The sequence below is a fragment of the Callospermophilus lateralis genome, chromosome X (genome assembly GCF_048772815.1).
Source record: "Callospermophilus lateralis isolate mCalLat2 chromosome X, mCalLat2.hap1, whole genome shotgun sequence".
In the NCBI taxonomy this organism is placed as follows: domain Eukaryota; kingdom Metazoa; phylum Chordata; class Mammalia; order Rodentia; family Sciuridae; genus Callospermophilus; species Callospermophilus lateralis.
Window position 1 is genome coordinate 8,413,719 of NC_135325.1, and position 16,238 is coordinate 8,429,956.

At 40.4% G+C, this 16,238-nt stretch overlaps 1 pseudogene; it reads left to right on the forward strand.

Annotated features, from left to right (window-relative positions):
• Positions 1-421: 421 nt before the first annotated feature.
• LOC143639333 (angio-associated migratory cell protein pseudogene) lies at positions 422-15,381 on the forward strand (annotated as a pseudogene).
• The last annotated feature ends 857 nt before the right edge of the window (positions 15,382-16,238 follow it).

Consider the following 16,238-nt stretch of genomic DNA (forward strand, 5'->3'; position numbering starts at 1 on the left):
ATAAGCATTGTAGAAAGTGCTAACGTTAAATAGAATAATTGGTGTGTATCAAGAATAAGTCATATAATCAGGCCAATCTTAAAATGAAGCCTATAAACTAACAATAGGGAGCTTTCCATCTTATTGGTAATGAAGATTTAAAAGTAGAAATTGACTTACAAAAATGGTTTCTTACACCACCATTCCACACCAACTGACTAATTTTAAAAAAATGGTTTCTTTTTTTCCCCTCAACTTTCAGAAGTGAGGCTCAGGGGCCCTGTCACAGGCTAGGTTCCACTGGAACTGGGTCTCTAGGCTGCATAGACATTTCCCAGAATTTCAGACAAAGGAAGGAAGACCAAGTGAGAATGAATGTTCAGAGTCTGGGGAACAGATGGTGTTCTCTAGAGGGCTTGTGTGGAAGGGGCAGGAGTGCAGGATGTCAGATTCTAAGTGGTCTCTGTGCCAGCCAAGTGCAAACAAGACCCTGCAGGCAATGGGTAGGAGCAGAGATCTCCAAGCAGGCCGATTTTAGGAAGGTCACTGGCAAGCTCTGCTCTGCAGAAGCAGAACTGAAGGAGGGAGAGTCTGGGGAGATGTGGGAGGCCAGTGACAGGCCAGAGATATTAAAGGCAAGAAATGTGATGGCACTGACACTGACAAAAAGGAAAAAATCCATTCTAGAGCCATTTTTCAAATCCATTTGACAGAATCTGGTGAGACAGATGATTTGCTCGGCTAAGGAACAAAGATGGAGGACTCTAATGCAATTTGTTTTTTGTGTGGTGCTGGGGATTGAACCCAGGACCTATGCATGCGAGGCAAGCGCTCTACCAACTGAACTATATCCCCAGCCGCATTTTTTTTTTTTTTTTGAGGTGGGTGTTTACCAGGGATTGAACTCCACGCACTTGATCATTGAGCCACATCCCTAGAACATTTTTTGTATTTTATTTAGAGACAGGGTCGCATTGAGTTGCTTAGCACCTTGGTTTTGCTGAGGCTGGCTTTGAACTCATGATACTGCTGCCTCAGCCTCCTGAGCTGCTGGGATTACAGGTGTATCACCACACACAGTCTAAAGCAATACTTCTTTAGCTGGCTTGAAAGCTGGGTAGTTGGAGAGATCAACCAAGTGGAGAAGAAATTTTTTGTTGGGAGGTGGGGATGTGAAGGAGATAAATGAGGTCAAATTTGAAGGGCTGGGGATATTGCTCAGTTGGTAGAGTGTGCTTGCCTTGCATACATAAGGCCCTAGGTTTAATCCCCAGCACCACAAAAAAAAAATGGTGGATAAAAAAGGGAATAAAGCATTGGTTCATGCTATAACATAGATGACCCTTGAAAATATGACACTAGGTGACAGAAGCCAGTCATAAAAGGCCACTGACTATATGATCCCATTTATAATGTCCAGAATAGGAAAATCCATAGAGTAAATTAGTGGTCTCTATTAGCTGGAGGGAATTGGGGAGAGACATCAAATGGGTATAGAGTTCCACTTTTGGAGTGACAAAAGTGATTTTCTTGATGGATGTACAATTGCAAAAATACTAAAAACTATTGAGTTATACGCTTTAAAATGGGTGAATTGCTGGGCATGGTGCACACACCTGTAATTCCTGCTACTCAGGAGATTGAGGTAGTAGGATTGTAAATTCAAGGCCAGCCTGGGTAACTTAGCCAGACCCTGTCTCAAAAATAAAAAAAAGTTTTAAAAGGGCTGGGGGTGCAGCTCAGGACCCAAGTGCTTGCCTAGCATGTGCAAGGCCCTGGGTTTGATCCACAGTAGTGGGGGGACATTGTATGATATGAATTATATTTCAATAAAAGCACGCACACAGGGCTGGGGTTGTGGCTCAGTGGTAAAGTACCTGCCTAGTACGTGTGAGGCACTAAATTTAATCCTCAGCACCACATAAAAATAAATAAAATAAAGATACTGTGTCCATCTACAACTAAACAATATGTTTTAAAAAGCATACATACATACACACTGTGTGTATGTAATAATGGTTACAGTATTTCAACATGGGGTGATGAAAACATGGATAGTGATGATGGTTGCACAACACTCTAAATATACCTAATGCCACTGAACTATACAGTTTAAAATGGTTAAAATGGTAAATTTTGTGTTAGATATATTTTATCAATAACAATAACAACAAAAAATATGACTACATATGTAATTGGTAGATTATGGGGCTGGGCTTTCTCCTGTTTTACCTCCAATAATACTGCCCATGCTGCTTCCTAAACAGGAAATCAGCATTGCAAAAGCCACTACCCCATCGCTCTCAGTGTCATCATCACTCAGGGTTCAGAAAAACCAAGACCAGTGGCCATTACTGAGGGTGAGAAGCCACAGCCATCCTCCAGGTGGTGAAGCCCCTAATGTAGACAGCCAACCCCAGATGGGTTCTTAAGCCCCAGAGGACACCGGACTTAATTGAAAAGCCTCTGAATCAGGCACTCACTTAATAAGATATGGCACAACCCTTATCTAGCACGACTTCTTATTAAATAGAGTCAGTCAAATCAAGTTCATCTCCTCAAAAATAACTACAAGCCAGCCAGAGGCAAAAGTGGGAAGTCAGTGAAGTTCATCTGCTTGTTTTGCTTTCCAGCCCTGGGCTTAGGCTTCCATTCTCTCACTAAAATTTTCTTTTCAGTGCCACTGTGGGTAGTCAAGCGTGGTCCCCAGACCAGCAGCAGCACGTGGGAACTGGGTAGAAATGCACATTATGGACCCCACCCTAGGCCTGCCCAATCAGGAACTCAGGGGCTGGGACCCAGTGATCTGCACTTTAACCAGTCCTCTGGGGGATTCTGAAGCAGCTAAAGTATGAACACCACTGCTATACCTCGGCTCCTCAGAGCCAAGAAGGCTGCTGGGGTTGTCTAATGAACTGGTTGGTCCTTGGCAATGAAAATGGACCCCAGGGAGCTAGTGGTGACATGCATCCCTGAGCTACCAAAACTGACTTGATATTCGGTGAAATATATTTCTATTATTATCATTATAGAAGTTATAGAAGTACTGCATGCTTGGTAAAGAACACAAAATTTGGGCTGGGGATATAGCTTGGTTGGTAGCGTGCTTACCTCACATACGCAGGGCCCTGGGTTCAATCCCCAGCACCACAAAAAAAAAAAAAAAAAAAAAAAGAACACAAAATTGTAAAAATTGCAAATCTCCCATAATCTCACTATTATCAATTTTTGCCGAGATAATTGATAATAATTATTGATGGAATGTCCCTCCAGACATTTTTTAAAATGTGTAAGGATACTAAGGTACATGATTATCCCACATATTACTGTAGTATTCACGCTGGTAACTCCTCCTTAGTTTTCTAATGGTAGAAATTGAGAAAGTTGGTGAAGAGGCACTTTTTTCCTTGGAGGATTCCCGAATGACCTTTCTTTTCTTTTCTTGTTTCTTGGGGGTGGGGGCAGGGATTGAACTCAGGGGCACTCAACCACTGAGCCACATCCCGAGCCTATTTTGTATTTTATTAGAGACAGGGTTATACTGAGTTGCTTAGCACCTTGCTAAATTGCTGAGGCTGGCTTTGTGCTCGAGACTCTCCTTCCTCTGCCTCCCAAGCCGCTGAGGGTACAAGCACTACCTCGCCCAGCACCTTTTCTTGTTTTTATAAATTTGATTGTAAGCCAGGCACACTGGTGCACACCTGTAATCCCAGCATCTCAGGAGGCTGAGGCAGAAAGATTGCAAGTTCAAAGCCAGTCTCAGCAACTTAGTGAGGCCCTAAACAACTTGGTGAGACCCTGTCTCAAAATAAAAAATAAAAAGAGCTGGGGATGTAGCTGAGTGGTAAAGTTCCCCTGGGTTCAATGTCTAGTACCAAAAAATTTGTGAAATATTAAACCTGTTTGAAATAACTTTTTTTTTTTTTAAAGAGAGAGAGGGAGGGAGAGAGAGAGAGAATTTTTAATATTTATTTTTTAGTTATCAGCAGACACAACATCTTTGTTTGTATGTGGTGCTGAGGATCGAACCCGGGTCGCACGCACGCCAGGCGAGCGAGCTACCGCTTGAGCCACATCCCCAGCCCTGAAATAACTTTTTGAGAATGTATTTCATAACCTTATTCTGGGAAGTAATTATAATTTCTTATAAAAATACTTAAGCAATTCTCTGATATTCTTTTTTGGGGGGGAGGTAACCTGGGTTGAACTCAGAGTCACTCAACCACTGAGCTACATCTGCAGCCCTATTTTGTATTTTATTTAGAGACACGGTCTCACTGAGTTGCTTAGCACCTCACTTTTGCTGAGGCTGGCTTTCTGATTTTTTAAATATTTTATTTGTTAGTTTTAGGTGGACACAATATCTTTATTTTTTTTTCCTGTGGTGCTGAGAATCGAACCCAGGGCCTCACACATGCCAGGCGAATGCACTACCACTTGAGCCACATCCCCAGCCCAACCCTGATATTTTTTAATGAGAATTTTCTAGGAGACCGATTCCTTCCTGCCCACCCAGTCTCTCAACTGACCTAAAGGTCAGAAGACTAGTAATGTTTAATGAGATGTTCTTGTTCCTTATGTACACTCTGGCTATGATCATCTAACCATTTGCTTTTCCAAAAATGTCCCAATCAGGAGAGAATCTTGAAATGAAACTTTGATGTGTATTCAGAAATAAATTTTCTGGAAAGTTTTTTTTTCTTTTCTTGTTTTTCTTTCTTTCTTTCTTTCTTTCTTTTTTTTTTTTTGGTACCAGGTATTGAACCCAAGGGCACTTAACTGTTGAGCCACATCTGCAGCCCATTTGGTATTTTATTTAGAGACAGGATCTCACTGAGTTGCTTAGAGCCTTGCTAAATTGCTGAGGCTGGCTTTGAACTTGCAATCCTCCTGCCTCAGCCTCCCAAGCCACAGGGATTACAGGGGTTTTACCACCACACCCAGTTTATGAAAAGTTTTATATATGCCTGTCTCTCATAAACAACATAAAATGGCTTATCAAATAGGGACCAGACTTTCCCCCAGCACCAAAATAAAAGGATGGAAAGATTTCACCTGACATAAAAATTACAGTGTTATGTGTTTCTGGAAAATCTCTCTGGGCATTGAGGATGATCTTAAGATAATTGTTGCCATTTATGGAGAAGCAGGGGGCTGCAATTCTCTTTCATCCTCTTTTAAATTCTCATGACAGCAGGGTAAGTTAAGTGTTATTACCCCAATTGTAACATGGGAGAGGATTTGAATTCAAAGAGGTTGTTTGTCGTGTCTAATCAATATCCCTTAGCAAGAGAGAGCAGACCTGAGAAAGTAAAGTCAGTGGTGTCTGAAGCAATTAGATATGATGGAATTGTCTGGAATTGGGTAAAAGTTTTTTTGTTATGGTTTAGAATTCCTGTTCAACAGTTTTAACATAAAATTCCAATGGATTCTTATGGGTGTTTTGCTTGGTATGAAATCTGGATATATATAGAATGCTTATAGCATAACACTAAGTGTTAAGCTATAGACTACATATTCACACATCCCCTACACTTACAGTTGCTTTGTACCTTAGAAAAAGACATTAAAACTTTGTAAGCAAATATTCCAGAAGGTTAAAAGATTATATTGGGGGCTGGGATTGTAGCTCAGTGGTAGAGTGCTTGCCTAGCACTTCTGAGGCACTGGGCTCCATCCTCAGCACTACATAAAAATAAATAAATAAAATACAGGTATTGTGTCCATTTACAACTAAAAAATGTTTTTTAAAAAAAGGTTACCTTGGGGACTGGGGTTGTAGCTCAGTGGTTGAGCACTTGCTTAGCATGTGTGAGGCACTGGGTTCTATCCTCAGCACCACATAAATTTAAAAAAAAAACATATTATGTCCATCTACAACTAAAAAAGTTTTTTTTTTTTTTTTTTAAAAGGTTATCTTGGAGCCACGTAGCTATAGACACCCTTTTTTTCTCTATTTTCTGAGCCAGCATGGCATGGGGGTACAGCTACTGGCCTAAATGTGATCAGTTCAGGATTGGTACTAGCTGGCATGTTACCTTGGGAGATTTCTTAACCTCTGTACCTCAAGTTTCTCATCTGTAAAATGGGGAGAATAGTGCCTCCTTTATAGGGTTGTCATGAGGCTGTAATGGGTTAACACTTAGGAGAGTGTCTGGCCCTATTCTAGATTTTCCTTAATGAACATAATCTTAATAATGGAAAAGGTTATTTTTTTTAAAGAGAGAGTGGAGAGAGAGAGAGAGAGAGAATTTTTTTAATATTTATTTTTTAGTTTTTCAGCAGATACAACATCTTTGTTTGTATGTGGTGCTGAGGATCGAACCCGGGCCGCACGCATGCCAGGCGAGCGCGCTACCGCTTGAGCCACATCCTCAGCCCCAGAAAAGGTTATTTTTTAAAAATATTTTGTTTTAGTTGTAGTTAGACACAATACCTTTATTTTATTTTTATGTGATGCTGAGGATCAAACCCAGTGCTCCGCACATGCTGGGTGAGCACTCCACTGCTGAGCCACAACTCCAGCACCTGGAAAAGGTTATTTTTAAAGGTTCTTATACCTTTTCTATTTTATGTGTTTCCTTATTTGAATATTTTAGAGTAAGTAATGACTATAGTTGAAAAAATATTAAAAATGATCACGGGGGGCTGGGGATGTGGCTCAAGCAGTAGTACGCTCGCCTGGCATGCGCATGGCCCGGGTTCGATCCTCAGCACCACATACAAAGATGTTGTGTCCGCCGAAAACTAAATAAATAAAATAAAAAATATTTTTAAAAAAATGATCATCGGCTGGGCATGGTGGCTCAGGCTTGTAATCCCAGCAGCTCAGGAGGCTGAGGCAGGAGTATTGTGAGTTCAAAGCCAGCCTCAGCAATTTATCAAGGCTCTAAGCAACTCAGTGAGACCCTGTCTCTAAATAAAATACATAAAAGGTCTGGGGATGTGTCTTAGTGGTTAAATGCTACTGGGTTCAACCCCTAGTACAAGAAAAAAAAAATGATCATGGGACTTTAAAGTGAGCATCTAATTTAACAATTTACAGCAAAGTCCTAATGAACACACTTCTGGTCAATCCTAGCACACTACTTATGTTTACCATTTCTTCCTCTCAAATTCTGGTAAAATGATACTAAAGGAGTTAAAAAGGGAATCTCCACAAGGACAAGGAGACTAGGAAAGGAAACATCAAAGGACTGGGCATTTCAAGGCAATGATAAGGGTTTAAACAACATTTTAGTAGGAAGCCACCAAATTAGAATTTGTAGCAGACTCAGGAAGGAAATCCTTGACTAAGTAAACTCCAGGTGAGGCTCAAGGCTGAGATGAGGTAGATGGTATCACCATCTGAACACTGAGTGGCTGGACCCTCGGGTTCTCTCTCAACAACACTCCACCAGGTAGGAGACAGGAACCTTCTTCTCTGCAGACAATAAACATAGGAGAATCCAGTTCCCAGTACCCTAGTGACCAAGGCTGGTTCATCCTCTCTGCCTGCCCGCCCTGCCACAAACATGGGATGAGAGGCACCTTCTCCAAAAAAACCAGGGTGACCTAGAGGAAAGATCCCCAGAAGTGGGTGCAGAAGAAAGTTCAACAAAACACTGATTTTCTGGAGGCAGTGGAAACCAGATATGTGGACAAATGAAATTGGCACTGGTTTCCCATTAGGCTTTGGAACAGCCTCTATAAACTGGGATAATTGGTGGGAGCTTCTTGGAGAGTCTTGAGGATTGCTGCAAATACTATATCAGCATTGGAGCTTCAGGCCAAGGTCTTCAGAGTCAAGTCCTCTGACCTTTTTGGCAGTGTTCCTGACCGTTACCCTTATTGCCTGCTCAGTATTTCCAATTCCCATATAAACCCTGAATTCTATGTTCAACTTTTTATACCAAAAACTCCTAGAGTGGTTTCTATTTTCTAGACCAAACTTTCACAGATATAGCTGTGCTGGAAGCTTCCATTCCCATACTTGGTCTTCATCCAGCCTGCTCTGGGTAAGGAAATTACAGATGGCTTCATATCAAGTTCATTGGGAGGAAAGCACCTACAGAGATGGATGGTTGCAGAAGACATCAGGATATTTGTTTCCTGTCTTCTTTCCTTGCTGAGTCCTAGATTGGCTGTATCCTTCTATTGAAGAACATGAGTTGTGTCAGCTACCCCCTTCCACATGGAGACCCTTACAGAGTCCAAACATTACTCCTGACTCTTGCCCTTCAGCCCTCAAGTAGTACCAGCTTTCTGTTATTGTCGCTCATGGGATATTGATCTATTCTTTGTTGTTTCCCGTAAATCCTGTTCACTTTGTCATAAATTGTCCCTTTTTAAATCATTCTCAATGACTCAGTTGATGTGTGACACTTATTTCCTGTCAGGCCCTGACTCATACATGGCTCCATCACCCATTACCAGAGCCCCTGCCCAGGCAGGAAAGGCAAAAGCTTTTAGATGCCTCAATATTCATTGTCAAAAAAAGTCGCCAGATAGTTAAGAAATACTTCTAATGTGGAAGAAAAAGAAAAAAAAAAAAAACTGAAAAAAAGGTACTAAGAAAAAAAGCATACCAGTATTAAAAGAAGACTTCAAGCAACAAGCAAAACACTGGAAGATTCACAGAGTGTTAAGAGAAGAAATTGCATCCTTGAAATAAGGTGGGACACAAATGAAAACAAGAGTTAGAGAGACACATACTCAGAGAAACAGATAATGGAAAGGGAAGAGGGAAAAGAGGAGATGAAGTTGTCACAAAGGACAAGAGAGATCATTGAAATATAGCTGAAATTTTAAAAATTGAATAAAATATTGTCATATTAAAATCAAGGACATTTCCAGGAGGTAGGATTAAAAAAAAAAACAAAACAGATAACAAGATGGAAAATAGAACAGAAAGGAATAGGAAATAGGATTGTTCCAGAAAGTCTTATGTCCAAACTATAGGCAGACCCCCCCCACCAAAAAAAAGTAAACAAAGAATTGGAAGGACTGAATTCATCAAATAAGTAACACAAGAAAATGTCCCTAAACTGAAAGACAACTGTCTCTATATGGAAAATACCCACCAGGAGGCCAGGGCAATGAATGAAAAGAAACTCGCACCAAAGCATATTATCATGAAATTCAAAACACCAATGATAAATCCTATAAGCTTCCAGAGAGAAAAAAGAAGTTGCTTGGTAAAGGATTTGGAATCAGAATAGTATCATCCTTCTCAATTATACCTCTTGATGTTGGAGGTTAATGGAGCAAAACCTTCAAAATTCTGAAAATAAATGATCTTTAATCTAGAATGCTATACTTACCAAACCCTCAATCAAGTATGAAGGTGAAATAATGGCCTCTTAAGACATAAAAGGACTCCAAATATTATAGCCTCCAATGTACCCCTTATATAAAATGTCAGAAGTATGTGCTTCAGAAAAAGAAAGGAGTATGCTAAGAAAGGAGAGGGACATGAGACCAAGGAAATGAGAGATCACATAACTTAATAAGAGAAAAAATACCTATGTGACAGTGTATAGCACGCCCAGAGGGCAATTAGTTTGGTTTGAAGAGAATGAACAGCTCTAGGAGGTAGGTCTGCTTTAATTGACTCTTTGGAGCATGTTATTAATAAGCTTTAGCAGATTTAATGGAGTAAGTGGTAGGCAGGATAATGTCCCCTTCAAACATGACCACAGTCTAATTCATGGAACTTTTGCATATATTAGTATCAACCTGAAAGGAAAATTGAGGCATACCAAATGTATGAGCAAAAAGTTTATTTGAGCCAAAACAAGGTTGGCCACCAAATAAAAAACACACATTCTAGGGGCTGGGCAGTAGAGCGCTCCCCTAGCACATGAAAGGCCCTGGGTTCAATCCTCAGCACCACATAAAAATAAATAAAAAAATAAAGGTATTGACAACTACAACTAAAAAAATAAATATTAAAAAACCCACATATTCTAGTTGCTAAGAATAAGTGTTCCCAAAATGGTGTCCTAGGAGTCTGGTTTTATAGATTAATAAACAAAAGAACAAGAAGGAGGTTATAACAAACCAGTTTGTTACAGTCTGTACCAGTTGACAAGAATAGTACAGGATGTTGATTTGGTCATTGGTTGCTTATGTTATATATTCCAGGTAAGAATTGCAATAAAGAGGAACAAGGGATTCTTCAAGTTACTTATTACTCTAATGGCATCAGTACATCTACAAGGAACTACTTTGAAGTGGTTAAAGTTAACTAGATCATGAGACTTTGGAATCTAAGAGGGCATGACTGCTACTCCACAACAAGTGTCTGCCAGGCATGATAGAAGTTTGCAGATCCCCTTTCTCTTATGTATGTATTCATTGATTTATATGAAAAATAGGGATTAAGATTGCAGATGGAACTAAGTTTGCTAATCAGCTGACCTTAGGATGGGAGATTATCCTGGATTATCTAACTAGGTTTAATGTAATCACAGTGGCCCTCAAATATGGAACAGAGAAGAAGAGAGAGTGTCGGGGAGATGACATAGCATGAGAAAGACCTAATGGGCCATTACTGGCTTTGAAAATGGAAGGTGGACTTCAGCCAAGGAATGTGGGCGGTCTCTCAAAACTGGAAAAGTCCAGAAAATGAATTTTCCTCTAGAGATTCTAGAAGGAATGTAGTCCTTCCAATACCTTGATTTCAGCCCAATAAGACCCACTTTGGGGTTGGGGGTTAGCTCACTATTAGAGCGCTTGCCTAGCACCACACATACCCCTACCCCCAACACACAGAGAAAACCCCATTTTGATTTTCTGTCCTTGTTATGCAGTAATAGGAAACTAATTCAGAGGATTTGAATGAGTGTCTAAAATGAAGCAAATAAGAAAATTTGAGCTGGGTATGGGGGTGCATACCTATAATCCCAGCAACTTTGGAAGCTGAAGCGGGAGGATCAAAAATTCAAGGCCAGCCTGTGCAATTTAGCAAGACTCTGTCTCAAAATAAAAAATCCAAAAGGGTTAGGGATGTAGTTCAATGGTAGAGCTGGGTTCAATACCCAGAAAAAAAAAATCAAGGCAGTTATTTATTTATTTATTTTGGTACCAGGGATTGAACTCAGGGGCACTTGACCACTGAGCCACATCCCCAGTCCTATTATTTATTTATTTATTAAATAGTAAATTGAAGTTATACCCAACATTCTTTATTTGTTTATTTTTATGTGGTGCTGGGGATTGAACCCAGGGTTTTACGTATGCAAGGCAAGCGCTCTACCACTGAGCTATAGCCTCAGCCTCCCTATTTTTAAAATAACTTTAAAAATGTGTTCTCATTAGTTATACATGACAGTAGAATGCATTTAGGCACTTTGATATATCATACATAAATGGGGTATAATTTCTTATTTTTCTGATTGTACATGTTGTAGAATCTCATTGGTCATGTAAGTCATATATGTACATAAGGTAATAATGTCTGTTTCATTTTACTATCTTTCCTATCCCCATACCCCCAGCCCTATTTTGTGTTTTATTTAGAGACAGGGTCTCACTGAGTTGCTTAATACCTCACTTTTGCTGAGACTGGCTTTGAATTCATGATCCTCCTGCCTCAGACTCCTGAGCCACTGGGATTACAGGCATGTGCCACCATGCTCAGCAAGGCAGTTATTATTATCAGGACATCAGGAATAAAAATAAGTTGTAATAAAGAAAAAAATTCTACTCAACAAAAAGCACACACATAATATTTATGAGGTTGTATACTGTGTAAAAATTAATATCAATTAACAAAAAGTACGATAATGAAAAAAGTTTTTAAAAAGTATGACAATGAATTGGGAGAGTTTGGGGTTGGAACTGGGAAGGAGTAATGTAAAGAGCTAAATTCTTGTCCATTATAAAAGGAAATTCAATAAATAGTGTCTTAAATTCATAAATCAAAAAATAGCCAAGGTAGGGGTTGGGGCTGCAGCTCAGGGACAGAGCGCTTGCCTAGCATGCGTGGGGCACTGGGTTCGATCCTCAGAACCACATAAAAATAAATAAAATAAAGGCATTCTGTTCATCTACAACTACAAAAAAAAAAAAAAAAAATAGCCAAGGTGTCCCTGGTGAGTAGAACTGAAGAATACAAAGGGAGATAAGCCTTACTTTGGACAGTTGTTTAAACTATGTATGCCTCAGTTCCTGTTGCTGCTGGAATCAATTAGCACAAACTCAGTATCCAAAAATAATACAAATTGATTACCTTACAGTTCTGTAGATCAGAAGTCCAAAAGGGCCTCAATGGACTGAAATTGAAGTATTGGCAGGGCTGAACTCTTTTCAGAGGCTCTACAAAAGAATCCTTTTCCTGGTCTTACCCAGATTCTTTAGAAACTAGAGGCTTCTCATCTTCCTGGGCTCAAGACCTTTTTCCAGCCAGCAATCACACCATTCCAAACTCTGCTTCCATTTTCATCTCTCCTTCTGTGACTCCCCAGTCTTCTCATTTCCTTTATAATGAACCTTGTGAAGACACTGGGTCTACCCAGATAATCCAGAACAATCTCCTCATCTTGAGATCCTTAATTTAATCACAACTTTGAAGTTCTTTTGCCGTGTAAGTTTTTGGGATTAGGACGTAGATATATTTGGGAAGGGGCATTATTCTGCCTTAACCAGATGGGTCTGCATTACCTGAATAGAAAAAAATTTAAATACATGCTCCTTGACCCAATAACTTCTAGGAATTAATTCTAATGTAATAATTATTAATATAAACAAAAATCTATGTTCACAGACATTATTTATGAAGCTAGTAAAGTATAAACTACATTTTCATGACAAAAAGGTTTAAGGTTACAGTTGCAAAAATACAACTATGAAACAATTAAATATTTTGTTATATTGTCATAAAAGTGCTTTTTTTTCCCTATATTTCTCAGCCCCCAAACTCCTGGGATCAAGTGATTTTCCTGCCTCAGTTTTCAGAGAAGATCGGACAATAGGCACATGCCACCATGCCTAGCATTAGAGCTTTTTGATGAACAGAAAAAGATGTCCACTGTATGTTAAGTAACTAAAGTAATGATAAAATACTAAATTTACAAGTATTCAGTTTTTAAAAATTTTTTTTAGATGGACACAATACCTTTTTATTTATTTATTTATTTATTTATTTAATGTGGTGCTGAGTATCGAACCCAGTGCTTCACACATGCAAGGCGAGTGCTCTACCACTGAACCACAACCCCAGCCCTATTCAGTTTTTATCATTAAAATATGTGTATGATGTGTATAAAATATGATCATTTTTGTACATATGTGTACATATAAATTGCGCATACATAGAGTATATGTATACATGTATATTGTGTGTATGTACAGAGTGTGTGTGTACACATGTGCGTGTGTGTATAGAGAGAAAGAACACAGAGTAGAAAAATGTGTGTGTGCTCCAGTGATGAAAGGATGGTTCAATATGCATAAACCATAGAATATATCACATAAATATAATGAAATATACAAATCATATGATCATCTCAATAGATGCAGAAAAAGCACTTGATAAAATTCAACATTCTTCATGATAAAAGCCCTGAATAAATTTGGTATAGAAGAATCATATCTCAATATAACAAAGATTATATATGGGGCTGGGGATATAGCTCAGTGATAGAGTGCTTGCCTAGCATGAGCAAGACTGGGTTCAATCTTTAGTACCATGGGTAGCAGGGAACAAAGGTTATATATGACAAACCCGTTGCCGTCATCATACTGAGTGGAAAAAAGTAAGATCATTTCCTCTAAGATCAAGAATAAGACAAGGGTGGTTGGGGTTGTGGCTCAGAGGTAGAGTGCTCACCTGGCATGTGTGAGACACTGAGTTCGGTCCTCAGCATGCCATAAAAATAAATAAATAAAATAAAGGTATTGTGTCCATCTACGACTAAAAAAAATTTTTTAAAAAAAGAATAAGACAAGTGCTGGGGTTGTAGCTCAGTGGTTGAGTACTTGCCTCGGGTGCATGAGGCACTGGGTTCGATCCTCAGCACCACATTAAAGATAAATAAATAAATAAAATAAAGATATTGTGTCCATCTACAACTAAAAGAATACTAAAAAAAAAAAAAAAAAAAAAAAAAGGAGTCGCCTATGCGTACTTCTTCCCGGGAGGAGCTGGAGTTCTGCGTCGCTGCACAGAGCTGACTCTGGGAGGTATTTGGGCCCAGAGAAGTGGATCGGCCGCCTATGCAACATGGAGTATGGAATCAGAAAGCTGGGGCCGCTGCGGACACGCCCCCGCTGGAGACCTTAAGCTTCCATGGTAATGAAGAGATTAAGGAGGTGGTAGAACTGGATCCTGGCCTGCCGGACCCGGGTCATCTGGCCCAAGAGATGGAAGATGTGGACTTTGAGGAGGAAGAAGAAGAGGAAGAGGGCAACGAGGAGGGCTGGGTCCTGGAACCCCAGGAAGGAGGGGTCAGCAGTATGGAGGGCCCCCATGATGGTGAGGTCACCTTTGCCTTGCACTCAGCGTCTGTGTTTTGTGTGAGCCTGGATCCCAAGACTAACACCTTGGCAGGGACAGGGGGTGAAAATGACAAAGCCTTTGTCTGGAGGCTCAGTGATGGGGAGTGCTCTTTGAGTGTGCAGGCCATAAAGACTCTGTGACTTGTGCTGGTTTCAGCCATGACTCTACCTTAGTGGCCACAGGGGACATGAGTGGTCTGTGGAAAGTGTGGCAGGCAGACACTAAGGAGGAGGTCTGGTCCTTCCAAACAGGAGATCTGGAGTGGATGGAGTGGCAACCTCAGACACCTGTCCTACTGGCGCACAGCTGATGGCAACACCTGGATGTGGAAGGTCCCAAATGGTAATTGCAAGACCTTCCAGGGCCCCAACTGCCCAGCCACCTGTGGTCCTGTCCTCCCTGACGGAAAGAGAGCTGTGGTAGGCTATGAAGATGGCACCGTCAGGATTTGGGACCTGAAACAGGGAAACCCCATCCATGTATTAAAAGGGACTGAGGGTCACCAGGGCCCTTTGACCTGTGTTACTGCCAAACAGGATGGCAGCCTGATCCTGACTGGCTCTGTGGACTGCCAGGCCAAAGTGGTCAGTGCCACCACCAGCAAGGTGGTGGGTGTTTTCAGACCTGAGACTGTGGCCTCCCAGCCCAACCTAGGAGAAGGGGAGGAGAGTGAATCCAATTCCGTGGAGTCCTTGGGCTTCCGCAGTGTGATGTCGCTGGCAGCTGTTGCTTACCTGGATGGAACCTTGGCCATCTACGACCTGTCTACACAGACCCTCAGGCACCAGGGTCAGCACCAGTCCAGCATCATGCAGCTGCTGTGGGAGGCAGGCTCGGCTGTCGTGTACACCTGCAGCCTGGATGGTGTCGTGTACACCTGCAGCCTGGACACTCCTGTCTACTCTCACCACTCTTATTGAATATAGTACTAGAAATTTTGGTTGGCACAATTAGGCAAGAGAAAGAAATGAAAGGTATACAAATAGAAAAGGTGAGAGTCAAATTATCCCTGTTTGAAGATGATATCATTCTATACATAAAAAAAAAACTAAATATGAGGGCTGGGGATGTGACTCAAGCGGTAGCGCGCTAGCCTGGCATGCGTGCGGCCCGGGTTTGATCCTCAGCACCACATACAAACAAAGATGTTGTGTCCGCCGAAAACTGAAAAATAAATATTAAAATTCTCTCTCTCTCTCTCTCTTTTTTAAAAAAACTAAATATGTCACCAAAGGTTATTAGAACTGATGAACAAATTCAGTAAAGTATCAGGATACAAAGTCAACATAAAAAAATCAGTTTTTCTAAACACTAATAATGGATTTGCTGTGAAAGAAATCATGAAAACAATCCCAACCAAAACACACACACACACACTCACACACAATACCTAGAAATAAATTTAACTAAGGAAATAAAGACCTCTACAATGAAAATTACATAACACTGGAGAAAGAAAGAAGAAACTAAAAGGTGGAAAGATCTTCCATGTTCATGGATTAGAATAATTAATATTGCTAAAATGTCCATACTACCCAAAGCAATCTACAGATTCAATGCAGAACCTACCATAATACCAATGACTTTCTTCACAGAATTAGAAAAAAAAATCCTAAAATTCATATGGAAGCACAAAAGACCCCAAATAACCAAAGCAATCCTGATCAAAAAGAGCATCACCATACCTGATTTCAAGACATACTCCAGAGGATAGTAATCAAAGCAGCATGCTATTGGTATAAAAACAGACACATAGATCAATGGATCGGAATAGAGG